Source organism: Myotis lucifugus, unplaced genomic scaffold (assembly GCF_000147115.1).
Source record: "Myotis lucifugus unplaced genomic scaffold, Myoluc2.0 scaffold_99, whole genome shotgun sequence".
NCBI classification, from domain to species: domain Eukaryota; kingdom Metazoa; phylum Chordata; class Mammalia; order Chiroptera; family Vespertilionidae; genus Myotis; species Myotis lucifugus.
The window spans coordinates 649485-666060 of record NW_005871147.1 but is presented as its reverse complement, the minus strand read 5'-3'; positions in this window follow the sequence as shown (position 1 = coordinate 666060).

Below are 16576 nucleotides of genomic sequence, written 5' to 3'. Positions count from 1 at the left end.
GGCTCTTTAAAGGTGAAGACAAAGTCTTTTAATGTCTGTATCGCAGCATCTAGCAGTGTCAGAAAAAATTGTTAAACTCAAATGAAATGTTGACATCAGGTTTGAAGTCAGGTGAATCAGTTCACACTTTTAAAAACGGTTTTCATACTTTAAAAAAAATTTAAGATATAATTCATGTATTAGTATAGCCAGTGGTTTTTAGTATATTCACAGTTGTATAACCATCACCACTAATTCCAGAATATTCCTGTCACCTGAAAAAGAAACTCCTTACCCATCAATAGTCACTCTATTATCCCTTCTTCCTCTTCACCATCAAGAAAGAGAAAGATAATCCACAGAAAGGGAGAGAATATTTGCAAATCATCTATCTAATAAGGGACTGTTATCCAGAACATATAAAGAACTCTTACAACTCAACAGAAAAAAACAACCCAATAAAAGAATGGGCAAAGGATTTGAATAGCCTTTTCTCCAAAGGAAATACACAAATGGCCAATAATCACATGAGAATATGTTCAACATTATTAGTCATTAGGGAAGTGCAAATCAAATCCACAATGAAATATCACCTTATACCTAACAGAAAATCCATAGTCAAAAGGACAGACAACAAATCAAGTATTTGCAAAGATATAGAAAAACTGGAGCCTGAACACATTGCTGGTGGGAATGTAAAATGGTACAGCTGCTTTGAAAAACAGCTTGGCAGTTTCAAAAACTTAAACGTGGAGTTACCACATGACCCAGAAATCCTACTCATTGGTATATACCCAAGAAAACTGAAAATGTATATCCACACAAAAAACATGTACGTGAATGTTCATAGTAGCATCATTCATAATAGCCTCAAAGTGGAAACAACTCAAATATCTATAAACTGATGAATCCTATCTAATAATAGACAAACATGGTAATTGACCGTACCTTTGCTACGCCTCCCATGGGCTAATCAGTGTGATATGCAAATGAACCACCAACAAAGATGGCGGCTAATTTGCATACTGCAGGCAGGGCGGGCCAGCGCCATCCCGCCTGCCCTGCTGCCATCTGGGCCTGCTATCTGCAACCTGGGGCAGTGGGCATCCCGTGTGTGACCCGACCCAGGGCGGCGGGGCAGGACAGCATGGCTCCTCTGTGACCCCAGCCTCCTCATCACAGCTCCCTTGGGGGCCTAAGCCTTTAGTCGGACATCCTCCGAGGGCTCCCTGGCTGCCAGAAGGATGTCTGACTGCAAGCTTAGGCCTGATCCCCCAGGGAGTGGGCCTAAGTTGATAGGTGGACATCCCCCAAGGGTCCTGGACTGCAAATGGGTGCAGGCCGGGCTGAGGGCCCCCCTCCCCCCCCCCCAGTGCACAAATTTTTGTGCACCGGGCCTCTAGTAGATAAATAAAATGTGATCTAGCCATTCAATGGAATATTATTCAGCCTTAAAATGGAATGGAGTGCTACAATATGGATGAACCTCAAAAACATTATGCTAAGTGAAAGAAGCCACACACAAAAGACCACATATTGAATTATTTCATTTCTACAAAACGTTCACAATAAGCAACCTTATAGAGACAGAAAGTAGATTAATGGTAGCCTCCGGCTGGAAGGGTTGAGAGGAAATGGGGAGTGACTGCTAGTGGGTAAAGGATTTCTTTTTGGGATGATGAAATATTCTAACATTTATTGTGGTGAACATTGCATAACTCTCCAAATATACTAAAAATCGCTGAATTATATAGTTTAAATAATGAATTTGATGGCATGTGAATTTCAACTCAAGAAAAAAACAGTTTTAAAAAAGCAACTTAAGCCCTAGTCAGTTTGGCTCAGTGGATAGAGTGTTGGCCGGAGGACTGAAGGGTCCCTGGTTCAATTCCGGTCAAGGGATCTGGTTGGGGCATGTGTGGGAGGCAACCAAATGATGTGTCTCTCTCACATTGGTGCTTCTCTCTGTCTCTCCCCTCCCTTCCACTCTCTCTGAAAAATCAATGGAAAAATATCCTTGGGTGAGGATTAACAAAAAAATAGAAATAAAATTGTTGGGTGCAAAAAATAAAAAAACATAAAAAGCAACTTACATACAAAACTGGTCAGTTACAGCTAAACCAGAAAAAGAAAAAAATGGTTAACGTGTCTTTTTTGTCTTAAGTAGGGTCAAACTGAGACTCTGATCAGATTGGCAGGAATGACCACTAGGGTAAATTGCTTGGAGCAAGAGAAAAGAAGGAGAATTTATATATTCTTCAAATAAGGGATAGTAGTGGTCAAGGAAGTAGAGGAGGAATTTTACATTTTTAGGCTCACCCCCAAATTCTGGTTTGACAGTTGTTTCCGCTTGGGGCTGCTAAGCCCCTCTTGGAAACAGCTATTAGTCCTGCCCATTCTGATCAATGTCTTGAAAGCATAGCTGAAAAATGCTGGCACAGTTTATCCCCGTCCAGGGCCTGACTTCGATGCCAAATTTAGCCTTTGGCAACTTCATTCTATTGAGAGTCCCTGGGGACTTGTTTGACCTAATTTTGGAGAGCTGCAAGGGAATTCACTTCTGGACTGGGGCCCAGCAAGCAGGGAGTGGCTCAGCAGGCTGCCTAATCCTCTATTAAGTTAATGATGAAGTGTACCTGGGTACAGTCCACTGGAAGGCCAATTCCCTATATCTGAGGTTTGGACTAGGAATTCTCCATATAAATACAGGTAATTCCCAGTATTAAATATTATAATCATCTTGAGAGAAAATCTTTCAGAATGCAATATATATATATATATTTTTTCTGTTTTTTTGTACATAGGCTTTTTCCAACTGATAATTTTGATACATGGCCACTATGAAAAATTTGGAAAGTATAGTACGTTTCTCCTTCCTTAGAATTAATCATTGCTAATGGTTTGGTGTCAATTATTTCAGACCTTTTTTTTTTTAACTTGTTTATAAACATACACACACTCACACCCATAACAGAGTTTTTAAAACTTAAAAAAAAACACAAAACACCAAAAACCCCACAAATGGGATCTTACTCTGTCTACTTTCGGTCTATCCCTTGCTCTTATGTAATGATACATTTAAAGATATATCATGGAGACCTTTCCATGACAGTTCATATAAATCTACCTTAGTCCTTTTTAAAAAAAAATCTTCACCCAAGGACATACCCTTACATTAATCTTTAGAGAGAGAGGAAGAAAGAGAAAGAGAGAAACATTGATGTGAGAGAGAAACACTGATCAGTTGCCTCCTGTACGTGCCTCAACCAGGGATCAAACCCACAACCCAGGTATGTGCCCAGACCAGGAATCAAACCGAAACCTTTTTGATGTATGGGACGACACTCCAACCAACTGAGCCACCCAGCCAAGGCAACCTTATGCTTTTTTATGCCTGCACATCATTGCATGATATGGATATACTATAATTTATTTAACCACTCCTGTTGATACATATTTCCTATATTTTGAATGTTTCTTCATGATAAAAATGATGAAATAAGAATTTTTGTACAACATCTTTGTGGATAAATAAGAGTACTAGGTGGGGGGATAGATTCTAAGAAATAGAATTATTTAGGTTTTTTTTTGATACATCTGGAAATTACTTTTTAAACACTTTATTTTGAAATAATTTCAAATGTACAGAAAAGTGGCAAGAGTAATATAACAAACTCCCATATCCTCTTCACCTTGATTCCCCAATTATCAGTTCATCACACTCTTCTCTCTTACCCCACATGTATATTCTATACATACTATATATTTTTTGTGATCCATTGAGACATCTGATATATTTGGACATGAAGCCCTTGCCTCTAAATACTTCAGTGTGCATTTCCTAAAAACACGTGTCCTGAGCATTGGTGTCCAAGCCAGGAGATAGATATATAGAACTTTGAGTTTACACTGATTCCTCCAGTCTGACATCACAGTGCTCATTTCAGGCTTCTCACTTTCCGTATTTGTAACCCTCTTCTCGGACAGAAAGAAACCTGCTCTCACCGTCCCCCGTAGACTTCCTCCTTTGCCAGACACCCCTGCATATACCCCATCTCCCTGCCATGCTGGTTGCTTCCTTAGCCCCACCCTGCTGCCTGCTTGGCTTACGCTATGTCAGGCCCAAGGAAAAGGAAGTTTACTTATTTTTGAATGGTGTGGTATAAGATATATATCTTTTTTTTTCTTTAATGGGTAACCAATTGTTCCAACACCTATTCTCAATTATTTGGAATGCTTCCATGTATGTTTGTGTCAGTAGCTGATGAGCTATTCTCTTTCATTAATCTATTTTTGTATTTCTATAAGCCAATATCACACGTTCATTACTGTGGTTGTATAACAGGTTTTAATATCTGGTAGGAAGAGGTCCCTCGTTATACTTTTTAAAAAAATCCTACCTAATCCTAAGTATGTATTCTTCCAGATGAATTTTAGAATTAGCATGTTAGTTAAAAATCACATTGTAATTTTGACTAGAATTGCATTGAATTTGTACATTATTTGGGTAAAATGGTGTCTTTACAATATTGAATCTTCCTATTAGGGAACATCATATGCCTTTTCTTTATTTTTTATTTTTATTTATTGAATTTATTGGGGTGACATTGGTTAATAAAATTATATAGGTTTCAGGTGTACAATTCTATAATACATCACCTGTATTTTGTATTGTGTGTTCACCGCCCCAAGTCAAGTCTCCTTCCATCACCATTTATCCCCTCTTTACCCTCTTCTACCCGCCTCCCCTGTTCTCCTTTCCCTCTGGTAATTACCATACTGTTGTCTGTGTCTATGAGGTTTTTGGGTTGTTTCTGCTTAATCCCTTCACCTCTTTTATGCAGCTTGCAGCCCCCTCCCCTCTGACAGCCAACAGTCTGTTCTCTGTATCTATGAGTTTGTTTATATTTTGTTTGTTAATTTTGTTCATTAGATTCCACATATAAGTGAAATATGGTACTTATCTTTCTCTGACTGGCTTATTTCACTTAGCATAATACTCTCTAGGTCCATCCATGCTATTGCAAAGGATAAGAGTTCCTTCTTTTTTATGTCAAAATAGTATTCAATTATGTAAATATACCACAGCTTTTTTTATCCACTCTTCTACTGATGGGCATTTGGGCTGCTTCTGAATCTTGGCTATTGTAAATAACACTGCAATAAACACAGGGATGCATATGTTCTTTCGAATTAATGTTTCGGGTTCTTCAGATATATTCCAGGTATGCCTTTTCATTTATTCAGCTTTAAAAATATTTTTTCTTTCAGTAAATATTCATAATTTTTGTGTGTGGGTATTGGACATATAGTTTGTTCCTAGGTTTAAAAAATTTTTTTTGTGGTTATTATTGAGATCTTTTCTTCCCATCTTCTTGCTATATATTTTGTACATTGTTGAGATTATGCTGCATATACAATTCTGTATCCTACTTTTTAACTTAATATTATGCCCAATTTCCTGACTAATGAAAATACAGGTTTTATGGTTGCATAATTGCCCATCAGATATTTATGTGATGTAATTTATTTAACCATTCTTTAAGGTTAGTAAATTAGATTGCTTCCATTTTTTTTTGCTAAATTTTATAAATACTACTGTGATGAACATCTTTATGCATAAATCTCTGTTCTACTTTGGATTATTTCTTTAAATATATTCCTCTAAGTAATATTTCTATATTTTATTCATAATACAGATATTTCCTGAAAGGTCTTCAATACAATAACACAAAATAAGGGTAATTGGAAAGTAGTTTCATATTTGTTTAAAGTCTTAACATATTACTCGTATTTAACTTACTTGCTCTTACAAACTGGTCCTGCATTCTTCCTATCACTTAGCCACTCACTTTTGGGGCAAGATTAGGAAGTAATAAAATGGGGACTAAAAAAACAGCAGTGTCATAACAAACTGATGCAGTGAGAATCTGGGTAGAAACAAAAGCCGTTATCTGGGAAGGCCATTATCTCCTTGTACCCGCAACTTCTGGCCTTGCATGCTTCCTTCATGGTTTCACATGTACACTTGACTCTTTCACATCTCTCAATGTGATTGATATAAAATATCCCACATCTTCAAAGTTTAATTATATGCCTTATGGAACTATTTAAATAAAGTTGAGTGACGCATAACTTAATTTTCTTGATTACTTGGGGTTAATGTAGAATCAGTTTTTAAAATTTCTTCCCCAAGGTCCATAGGCACAGGTAGGATTGTTTTCCCCTCTGCGCAAGGCATTAAAGTGCTGGGCTTTTGATCACTAAGTCAATTTTTATGCATTTTTTTTCATCTCTACGGTGCTTGCAGCCTTTCAGCTTCCACTTCTCCCTACTATCTGCATGCCTGCTTGTGGTAGTTTCTCCTCCCTCTTCTAGTTTACTGCTTTTAATTTTTTATGAGTTTGGAAACCAGATTGCCAGGCCTTTAAAAATAGAACTCAAGTAAAAATTAATAGGCTCTGAGAAAGGGCTTCAATGAATATTTAGGAGTGATAGGCAGGATCTTTAGGGCACGGACGGTGGTGATCTGTTTTGTTTCTGCAGAGGTCTTTTTTCATCTCCTTTATTTCCTTGGCTCTTTGCTGTGCTTCAATAGATGAGATGGCCAGATAGCCAAGTTTCACATAAATGAAGTTTCATTACAATTCGGTTTGTGACACATTAAAGTGCCCCTTTTCCTTTCTTCTACTGAATTTGATTCTTTACTTTCTTTTGCTCCTTTGACATCGTGTGTCAGGCTGGGTTGACTAAACCTGGAGAAATTGTTCATTGGGCTTCATATGTGTGGGATAAGGTCTCATCTAAACCTTCATTTCTCCTACCTTTTCTTCTTCCCTCCTCTTCTTAATAATTAAAACCTCTTACATTTCACATCAACAAAGCTATAATTCCCTTATATAAAAAAAATCATTTCTTGCCTAAAGCCTCTTTTAGCTAAAAAAAAAATTAACTGTATTCCATTATATGAAAGAAAGCAAAGGTAATTTACACAACTGTACCTTATTCTTACCTTTACTTTTAGTCACGGCTAATTGGTAAGGGCTACGATGCTACACCATGATTGTGTGGTCATTTTCTGTAGAGGCCAATCATTCTCCCTTTGCTGTTGATTTTCCCTCCTATTTATTAATTACCTTGTAATTATTTAGGTGCTTTGAGTGAGGGGACATGGCAGGTTCAATAAAAACTGCTATTAGAAAATCAGCTTAAACTTCATGTCTTATTAGTGGCAGACCAATGGGATCATCTTTGTATGTGGACACAGTAAATACCCTTGATGATGACAGTGTTGTGATTTCTTTAGCATGATCCCCTTGGTGGGGGGAGGGGGAGTCTATGATGTGTGAAAAATAGATGGACATTAATGTTTATGGTTTCAACTTTGGATCAACTTAAACTCTCCCATACAATGCCATCCCTCAGTCATTATTTAACACTAGACATCCTGTGCACGAATTCGTGCACCAGTAGGGTCCCTTGGCCTGGCCTGTGGGATCGGGCCGAAACCAGCTCTCCCAGATTGTGAGAGGGTGCAGGCCAGGCCGAGGGACCCCACCGGTGCATGATCGGGGCCAGGGAGGGACGCAGGAGGTTGGCCAGCGGGGGAGAGACCTCAGGAGGGCTCCAGGGCATGTCTGGCTCATCTCGCTCAGTCCCGATAGGCCAGACCCAGCAGCAAGCTAACCTACCAGTTGGAGCATCTGCCCCTTGGTGGTCAATGCACATCATAGTGACTGGTCGACCAGTCGACTGTCTGCCCCCTGGTGGTCAGTGCACATCATAGCAGGTGGTTGAACTGCCTTAGCATATCATTAGCATATTATGCTTTGATTGGTTGAACAGACAACCAGATGACCAAACACTTAGCATATTAGGCTTTTATTATATAGGATATTGAATTGTGACATTCATGTGTATACTTTTACACAGTGGGATAGCCTACCAGTCAAGAGTTTATTTTCAGCAGCATCACCATTTTTGAAATTTGTTTATGCAATTGTTTGAGTACTTTATTATACTTTTTAACACTATTTATAAATTTGAGTAGAAAGTGGAAAATTGAAAATGGTGATACTATTAATAAGAAGCATAGGTTTCCTAAACTTAATACATACACCTGAGCAAAGATGGAGTTGTTAGTTATGTACAAAGCAGTGACTCTTGTCTTCGTCATGTAGATATTAGTGGGCAAAATTGAAAAAGATAAAACCTGTTAGGAATCCTATATAATAAAGAGCTAATATGCTAATTAGACGAAACAGCAGAACAACCATTCGGACAACCTTCCAGACGACCATCCAGATGACCTTCCGGACAAAGCTGGGGCTGCAAGGGGCCGAGGCAGTTGTGGCTGTGAGGGCCGAGCCCCTTGCATGAATTTCATGCATCGGGCCTCTAGTACTTTATAAAGATAATATCTTAAAGGTGAGTTGCAATTGGGGATTGAATACTATTTTTCAGCTCTGTAGGGGAAATGCTCTTGTAATCTGTAGTGCATTTGAACTTTTCATAAGCAATTTTTATGTATGTTACCAGGACTGTATTAAATAAGAAACTGGATAGGAATGGGTAGGAAATAAACTAGGGGTCCACTTATAGGGAGTTCCAGATGGTACTTTATTCATCCTCCTTTCCCAGTCCAAATGCCTTTTATTAAATTTACATTATTGACACTAAGTACCTTTAAACTCTGTAGAGGAGTGAGAAAGAGGTCTGTGTCTAAAGCGGTACCAGACATGCAGATGTTCTCTCTGCCTATTGCTTCTCTGTCTTCTTTTTAATGTCTCCTTTCCCAAATAGAAGTGTTTCTCAAAGTTCATTCCATAAACTAAGATGTCTAATTTTAATGGTAAATTAATTTATTTTCATAGTTTCAAACTATTATGAATTGAAAGGGCATGACAATAAAGTGAGGGAGCTTGGTTGAAAGGTCAACTTGGTCCAGAATCTGTCCTCAGTTTCACAGGTCCATGAATTCTGGCCTGTCTATAACCCCAAGGTGATTGGACTCTGGGAGAGTGGTTCAGGATAACTAAAATAATGAGAAATGATTATATTTTCTAGAAGGCCAGTTTTTAATTTTACAATGGGAAATTTGTACATGGATTAGAATATTTGTTGATATGGACTATCTTTCCATCTCCCCCTTTTTACAGATCTACTTGACTATTTAATAAATTAAATTTTCAAATATATATAAAATCAACCCCACCAGGAACTAAACTGGGAGCCATAGGCTCTTAGGAAATAAAAAAAGGCATATGAAAACCCGACTGGCATGGCTCAGCGGTTGAGCATCAACCTATGAACCAGGTGGTCACGGTTTGATTCCTGGTCAGGGCACATCCCAGGGTTGTGGAGCTTGATCCCCAGTGGGGTGCGTGCAAGACGCAGCCAATCAATGATTCTCTCTCATCATTGATGTTTCTATATCTCTCTCCCTCTCTCTTCCTCTCTGAAATCAATAAAAATGTATATTTTAAAAAGGGCATATGAAAGTTGCATTGAACATTTTACATCAGCCAAACATTCCCCGAATGGTCTGCCAGGTTTCCAAGGAAAATGCTGAAAGTTCTCATTTAAAAATTTAGCCACATAATACCAAGTACACTTCATTGGAGTAGTGTAACTCATCAGTTGTAGTATTAGAATGGAGTGTAATGTTTGCTCATAGCACTATAGATGTGATAATCTGGTTCTGTGAAATAATAAATAAATAAATAAATAACTAAATAACTAAAGCTAGATATTTATTTAAGAGGCCAGAGGTTGAGGAGAAGAAGGAAGAGAGATATATACTAGTATATATGTCAGATATACTATGTGAGAAATGTAACCATGAACAAGGAAGACATGTTTCCTGTCTTCATGGGGCTTAAGATCTTGAACATCTAAATTCAGTAAGCAGAAATCAGAGTAGGTGTATGGTGTAAGTGTTTCATGACATTAAGCTATGTTAGCAAGTGTATCCAGCTCTTTAATAAATATATGCTTACCATAGGACTGGACAAGCTGAGTCAAAAGGCCATGGTACTTCCACCTTCTCCTGGCAGGGATGCTAATGTTTTACTCTCTGACTCCCATTTTCTATATTTTAAGGTTATCACCTCCCCTTATTTTGACACATTAATTCTTGGGACAGATGGTATGCTCTATTAATTGAAGAAAAAATCTTCCTCTTCATGTTCTATTCAAAAATTTTAGATTGGCATTTTAAATTGGATTTCTCTTATTGTGGGATCTGGGGCAAGTTATTTTGAGCTTCAGTGTTTTTCTCTGGTTAAATGGGAATAACAAGTCCAATCTATAAAGTTTTTATGAGTAGTAGATTAAATAATATAAAATAGGCAAAATGCCTAGGCATAGGCCTATTACATGAATGATGATAGTCCATAGAGACTTGCTATAGGCCAGGTACCTCAACATATACTAACTTAATCCTCATATCAATCCTATAAGAGGGTCTAGTTTTTAATCCCCAATTCACAGATGTGTATCTTGAGATCTAGAAATGTAGAATAAGTTGCTTGAGGTCACACATTTAGTAAATTGTTGAACTGGGGTTTGAGTGCAGTAAGTCTGGGTTCTTGCTCTTCACATCTGTGCTATATTCCCTTTATTGGAGTATTCATTCCTTCCCCTTTCTCACCTAAAGTCCTTCTGTCTACAGCCTATTTCCACTTGGGTGACTTTCCATTATCTTAAATCAGGATTCTTACCTGGGGCTTATGGGTGAGTTTCAATTAATATCTTTAACCTGCAAATTAATCAGGGCTCCTATATGTAAGAGGCAGAAATATGACTTAAGTTTAACCGTGCACGAATTTCAATAAAAGACTAGGATATCTCCTGGATTCCAAAAATAGGAATGTGATAGATCCATGGACTAAAATGCCATTTGGACATGTTCTCTCCTTCTCTCTTTATCTCATTTCTGTCTTCTTGTCCCCTGCCCCCCTCTCATTCTGCATTTGAGCATTCATTCTCTGTTTCTCAGGCTCACCTGTTAGGAAACATATTAGTTAACAGCATCCATAGCTTTAGCTACTAGGGATATAAAAGTTAACAATTCTTTGGATATAAAGGATAAAATTTCCAGAAAGGACTCTATGGGCCCTACTTGGTTCAAGAGCTTTCTGGCAATCAATTCCATGGGTGTCCATTACAAGTTGTATATTATGTAAAAGTATGACTACATTTTTTTTTTCCTGAAGAGAGGATCCATTGGTTCCATCAGATTCTCAAGGAATTGATTTATAACTCAAAAGCAGTAAAGAACTACTACAAACACAAAATATGCCCAAACCATCTCTCTCTTTTCTTTCAAACTAGTCCTCTGACTGCCCTGCTTCTGTCACTGGTACCATAGTCTTCTGGACAGTCTTGCCACTTTGTTGTATTTTGATTTCTTCTCCCTGCATTCAGTTATTCAGAAAGTTCTGTTAATTCATCCCATTGCAATGTCTATTGGAATTACTCCTTTCTGTTTCTACTGCCATAATTCTTGACTATCTGCCGTCATCTTCTTTAGCTCATTAAATAGTAATACCTTTTAACCAGCTCCTTATTACTTGTCCCTCCTTACTTAAACCCACCTTGTGTTTTAGATGAATGCTTTAAACACTGTCATCTTGTCTTCTTCCTGGGCAGGATCCCCTGCAGTTTGGTTCTGGCCCACCTTTCCAACCTCTTACCAACTGATATTTTATCACCTGGCTAGTAAATACTCTTGTATGCATCCACACAGTTGCTCAAGGATCTTTTTTTAAAGACTTGCAACATGTCTAAATGTAATTCACACCAATGCTTGCCTTTGTTAAGAAAGACTTAGGTCATTCTTTGACCTAAGAGTTGTTATGCTCATTTCCTGTTCTGAACATTTGTTGATTTTCCCGGGCCCTCCCTGGAATAGTCCTTCCTTCTGTCCAGCTACATATGTTTATGATTCTACTTTCCTCAAGAAGTGGTCCCATGCCATTCTAGTCAAACTTATTTTCTTCTCTCTTATGAATTATTACAGAATTTACTGTTTTATTCATGTCGACACCTAATTCTATAGTGTTGTATTAATATTTAAATGCCTAAAGCATTTTGTTTCCCAAATAGATTATGAGGTTCTAGTAGGCAAGACTTCTGTCAAATTAATTAAATATTCCATAGTTATATACATACAGTAGGCACAAATACTTGTCAAGCATTTATAAATGTCTGTAAAAATATGTGGAGTTTTGCTTATTCGCATTATATTGAAATTTTCACTTATCAAAAAACAGATTTAATAGAAACTTCTTTTAAATAGTAGGTCTTCTATGTGAAAATGCTTTTAAGTGTTAGTCTAGAAATTATTAAATATTAACCAAAAGGCTGAGGTGAGAGTTTGTGGGGAAAATGTTGAAGCTATCAAGTTAGAAGTCACCAACTGAAGATAATCTATCAATCAGAAAAATCTCTTTTACATCAACTTTTCAGAAATATTTTCATTGTGAAACATGGTTCACATTTTTAAAAAGATGTATTCTGTGTTCTCATTGACATTTTATGTAGCATTATCCTGAGGATAAATGATAAAGGATAAAATTTATATTTTGGTTCAGATTGTGGCTCTGCTTGCCTTTCAGTGTGATCTTGACCTGGTCATTTAAAATCTGAACCTCTTTTCCCACCCTCATCTAGAAAATTGAGAGAATGATACTTACCTGATAGGATGTTGTGAGAATTAAATGAGGTAGTATAGATAATGCGTTAAGTAAAGTACTTAAAGCCAGTAAGCAATCAATCAATGGTAGATGTTATTGGTCTTTATTCAATAAGAAGAGAATGAGGGAAAGGGTAGATAAAGGTAGATTGATGGTTTACTTAAAAGACCTAAAGGTATCAGGGACATGTGCAGGTGAGTGATTGCTCAGGGTTGATAGACCAAGAAAGGGTATTTTGAATGGTATACATGGCACTGAAAAGTTGGGAGGTATAGGGTAAGGTTGGATTACTTTATTTTCAGGTTCTTCTTATTTAGCATACATTATGTTTCCAAGTTTAAGTTATAGACTAAATTATCATCTTGACTGGAATGTATGTTTAGTGTGTAAAACAAATTAGCATTCTCAGTATTTCGGGTATTAGTGACAGAAAAGGAAATCAGGGAGAGGGGCTGAGAATAGAGGTAACTTCTCTCTACAATGTTGCTCTCCATCCCTACTGTACCCCACCATTACCTCTGTCAGGAATAATTGCTTCCTCCAGAGAGTTAGAGTGTGGTAGCAAATTGTAAGACTTAATAGCAGAATTATGTGAAAGAGAATTGGCTGAATAGAATCATGCTAGATCAGCCGTGGGCAAACTACGGCCCGCGGGCCGGATCCGGCCCGTTTGAAATGAATAAAACTAAAAAAAAAAAAAAAAAAAAAAGACCGTACCCTTTTATGTAATGATGTTTACTTTGAATTTATATTAGTTCACACAAACACTCCATCCATGCTTTTGTTCCGGCCCTCCGGTCCAGTTTAAGAACCCATTGTGGCCCTCGAGTCAAAAAGTTTGCCCACCCCTGTGCTAGATGATCAGTGAAGCAGTGAGTTCATTCTAGTGGGCAATGCCACTGCCCAATGTGAATATGGGGTTTGGGAAAGGCCAGACAAAAGAAATGGAGACTGATCTTAAGAAGTATGAGGAGGGTAGTGAGTCAGAGTTGCTCACTTCATCAAAGCAAGGGACCCTCTGGGTCACAGCTATTAGAGCTAACTGGGCAAATCTAATAAAGAGCTCTGCTGCTAAAATTGAACAATTACTATTTTTTTATAATTTCAAGAAAAAAATGGATTTATAGGTTTTCATTTTATGTTAAACTTTTGGTACTTCTACCTTGTGAAAAGTTGCAAACAAATTTTAGAGGAAAAATGCAGACATTATTTTTTAATGCATTATTTTTAAATATATTTTTATTGATTTCAGAGAGGAAGGGAGAGGGAGAGAGAGATAGAAACATCAATGATGAGACAGAATCATTGATTGAGTGCCTCCTGCATGCCCCCTATTGAGGACTGAGCCCACAACCCGGACATGTGCCCTTGACCGGAATCGAGCCCGGGATCCTTCAGTCTGCAGGCTGACACTCTATCCACCGAGCCAAACCAGCTAGGGTGAAAATGCATTATTTTTTATATGTGGAGATCTGCATAAACATAATATAGCCAGATTTAGTGCTAGTAAAATTGTATCAAGTCCACATGGCAGAGTTAAAGCTATCAGTATTCCATGGTGTTCCACAACGAGCACCATAATTTCTAAATGCTGCTGCCTGAACTAGTTTGAAAATCAACAGATTACTCTCCTGACTGCCTTTTGTTAATTCTTAAGGGAAGGAATATTATTAGCCTCCGTGAAACTCACAGGCAAGGCTTAGATTCAAAGTAATCATATAAAAAAGACCAAAGGAGAATTAAATAGGGTAAATTTGAGTGCAAGAATAACATAATAGTTACTGTTTCCTGAGCACTTATTATATACCAGGCTCTGTGGTAAGTATTTTTCAAACAATTTCATTTAATCTTTTAAAAAAATATTTTTATTGATTTTAGAGAGGAAGGAAAAGGGAGAGAAACATCAATGATGAGAGAGAATCATTGATTGGCTGCCTTCTGCACACCCCCTACTGTGGATCAAGTCTGCAACCCAGGAATGTGTCCTGACCAGGAATTGAACCACGATCTCCTGGTTCATAGGTCTATGCTCAACCACTGAGTTTTGCAGCTGGGCAATTTCATTTAATTTTTACAACCTTCCTCTGAAGTATCATCACCCACATTAGATAGATGAAGCAAAGAAGGCTCAGAGACTTGCTCAAGGTCACAAAGCTGGTATAAGTGGTGGGTGACACAGATTCAAACTCAGGTTTCCCAAATCTAATCATGACGTTGTAATGCCTCTTTGTGTGATGTAATCTAAAACACACACACACACACACACACACACACACAAACTGAGTAAAGCACACAAATCTTTCTGCAATAACTAGATCAAAGTATTGACTATTTGCACCAACCCAGAAGGCTCCCTCCTGCCCTCAATCAGCTTCCCCATAAGTAATCACTACTCTGCCTCTATCACCATGGATAGATAGTTTTTTTGTTTTTTTGGGGGGGCGGGGAGTTATGACCCAAAGATTCCATATACCACTCCTTCACCTTGCCATTTTAGCTGTAGTATTCAAAGCTGCTTTTAGCTCTAACTTTTCAAGCGCTCACTGTAGGGACTAACTGTTGGAAATGGCTTCATATTCAATGTCTTGTATTCCGAAATCAATACTTATCTATTTATTTATTTATTATTTTTTAATCCTCACCCCAGGATATTTTTCCATTGATTTTTAGAGAGAGTGGAAGAGGAGGGAAAGGCAGAGAGAAATATCGATGGGAGAGAAACACATGGATTGGTTGCCTCCTGCAGGAGCCCTGAGCAGGCCTTGGGTGGGGGAGGAGCCTGCAACCCAGGTACTTGCCCTCAATGGGAATCCAATGGGGACCCTTCAGTCTGCAGGCCCTCGCTCTCTCCACTGAGCCGAACCCACTAGGGCTCAATAATCTTTAAAAAGCTTTAAAAAGCCAAAGAAACTTCTGGCTGAAGTCGGTCCAAAGGGTTGTTATCAAACAAACCTCTCTAAGAAAGACCAGACACAGGTTCCTTGACGGAAGTAATTTGGTGCATCTATTTCCAACCATGGCGTCGCACTGGGAAACGGATAACCACGGAAGGCCGTCTCGGCTGATGGAAGGAAAGACTAGCCGGGCAGAGCACGGAATAGTGATTGTTTCGCACCGTCGTTCTATGTTCAGACAGCTTCCACAGCTGACTTGCTGTGTTATGTTGCAAGGGGGGGGCGGGGGGAGGATAAAGGGGAAGATGTAGGTGGAGGGCAGTGGGGGAAAGAGGACCTTCCAGGAAGCGTGAATGTGGTGACTTTCCGTGTCTGGCGGACTCGCTCCTAAAACCACGTTCCTTCTGGTCCGACCTGGCGGCGACAGAGGTAACCTCACAACCGCACCTCAGACTCTCCAGCTGTGGTCGGTGACTTCTCAGCAAGTCCGGATGACATCGCCTCCATTCTCCCCGCCACGCCCCTCCAGCCCCTCTCCCCCGCGCGTTTTCCACCTTCTTCTCATTTCCACGTGGTCTCCGGTGGCCTTTGGAAGCAGCCCACAGAGCAGAATTGAGCACAGGGAGAGAATAAGTGACAGGAGCAGCGATCGATGACGCCGGCCGTGAGACGTGCGTAAGGCGACCCAAGTTTGGGGAAACCGACAGGAACGCTCTGGCCATCAAAGCCGGAGGACAGGCCCAGAGTGGGCGCACGTGACAGAGCAGCACCTCGAGAGTGACATCACCCTGGGGGCGGAGCCGGCGATAGGGCCTTGTCTGCTGCAGAGTTCCTTCCCCTTTTCTCCACTGAAAGCCGTCGACCCCGCTAGTCACAGCCCCCCTGGGGGGACGAGAAAGGCCCGGACCGCACAGCGCGGCGGAGCCTGGGATCCACCCCTGAGCGCGGGGGACGGCGCGGTCTTCCCTCTCCTCGTCGCTCCCCACCCCCAAGCGGTGCAGGGGG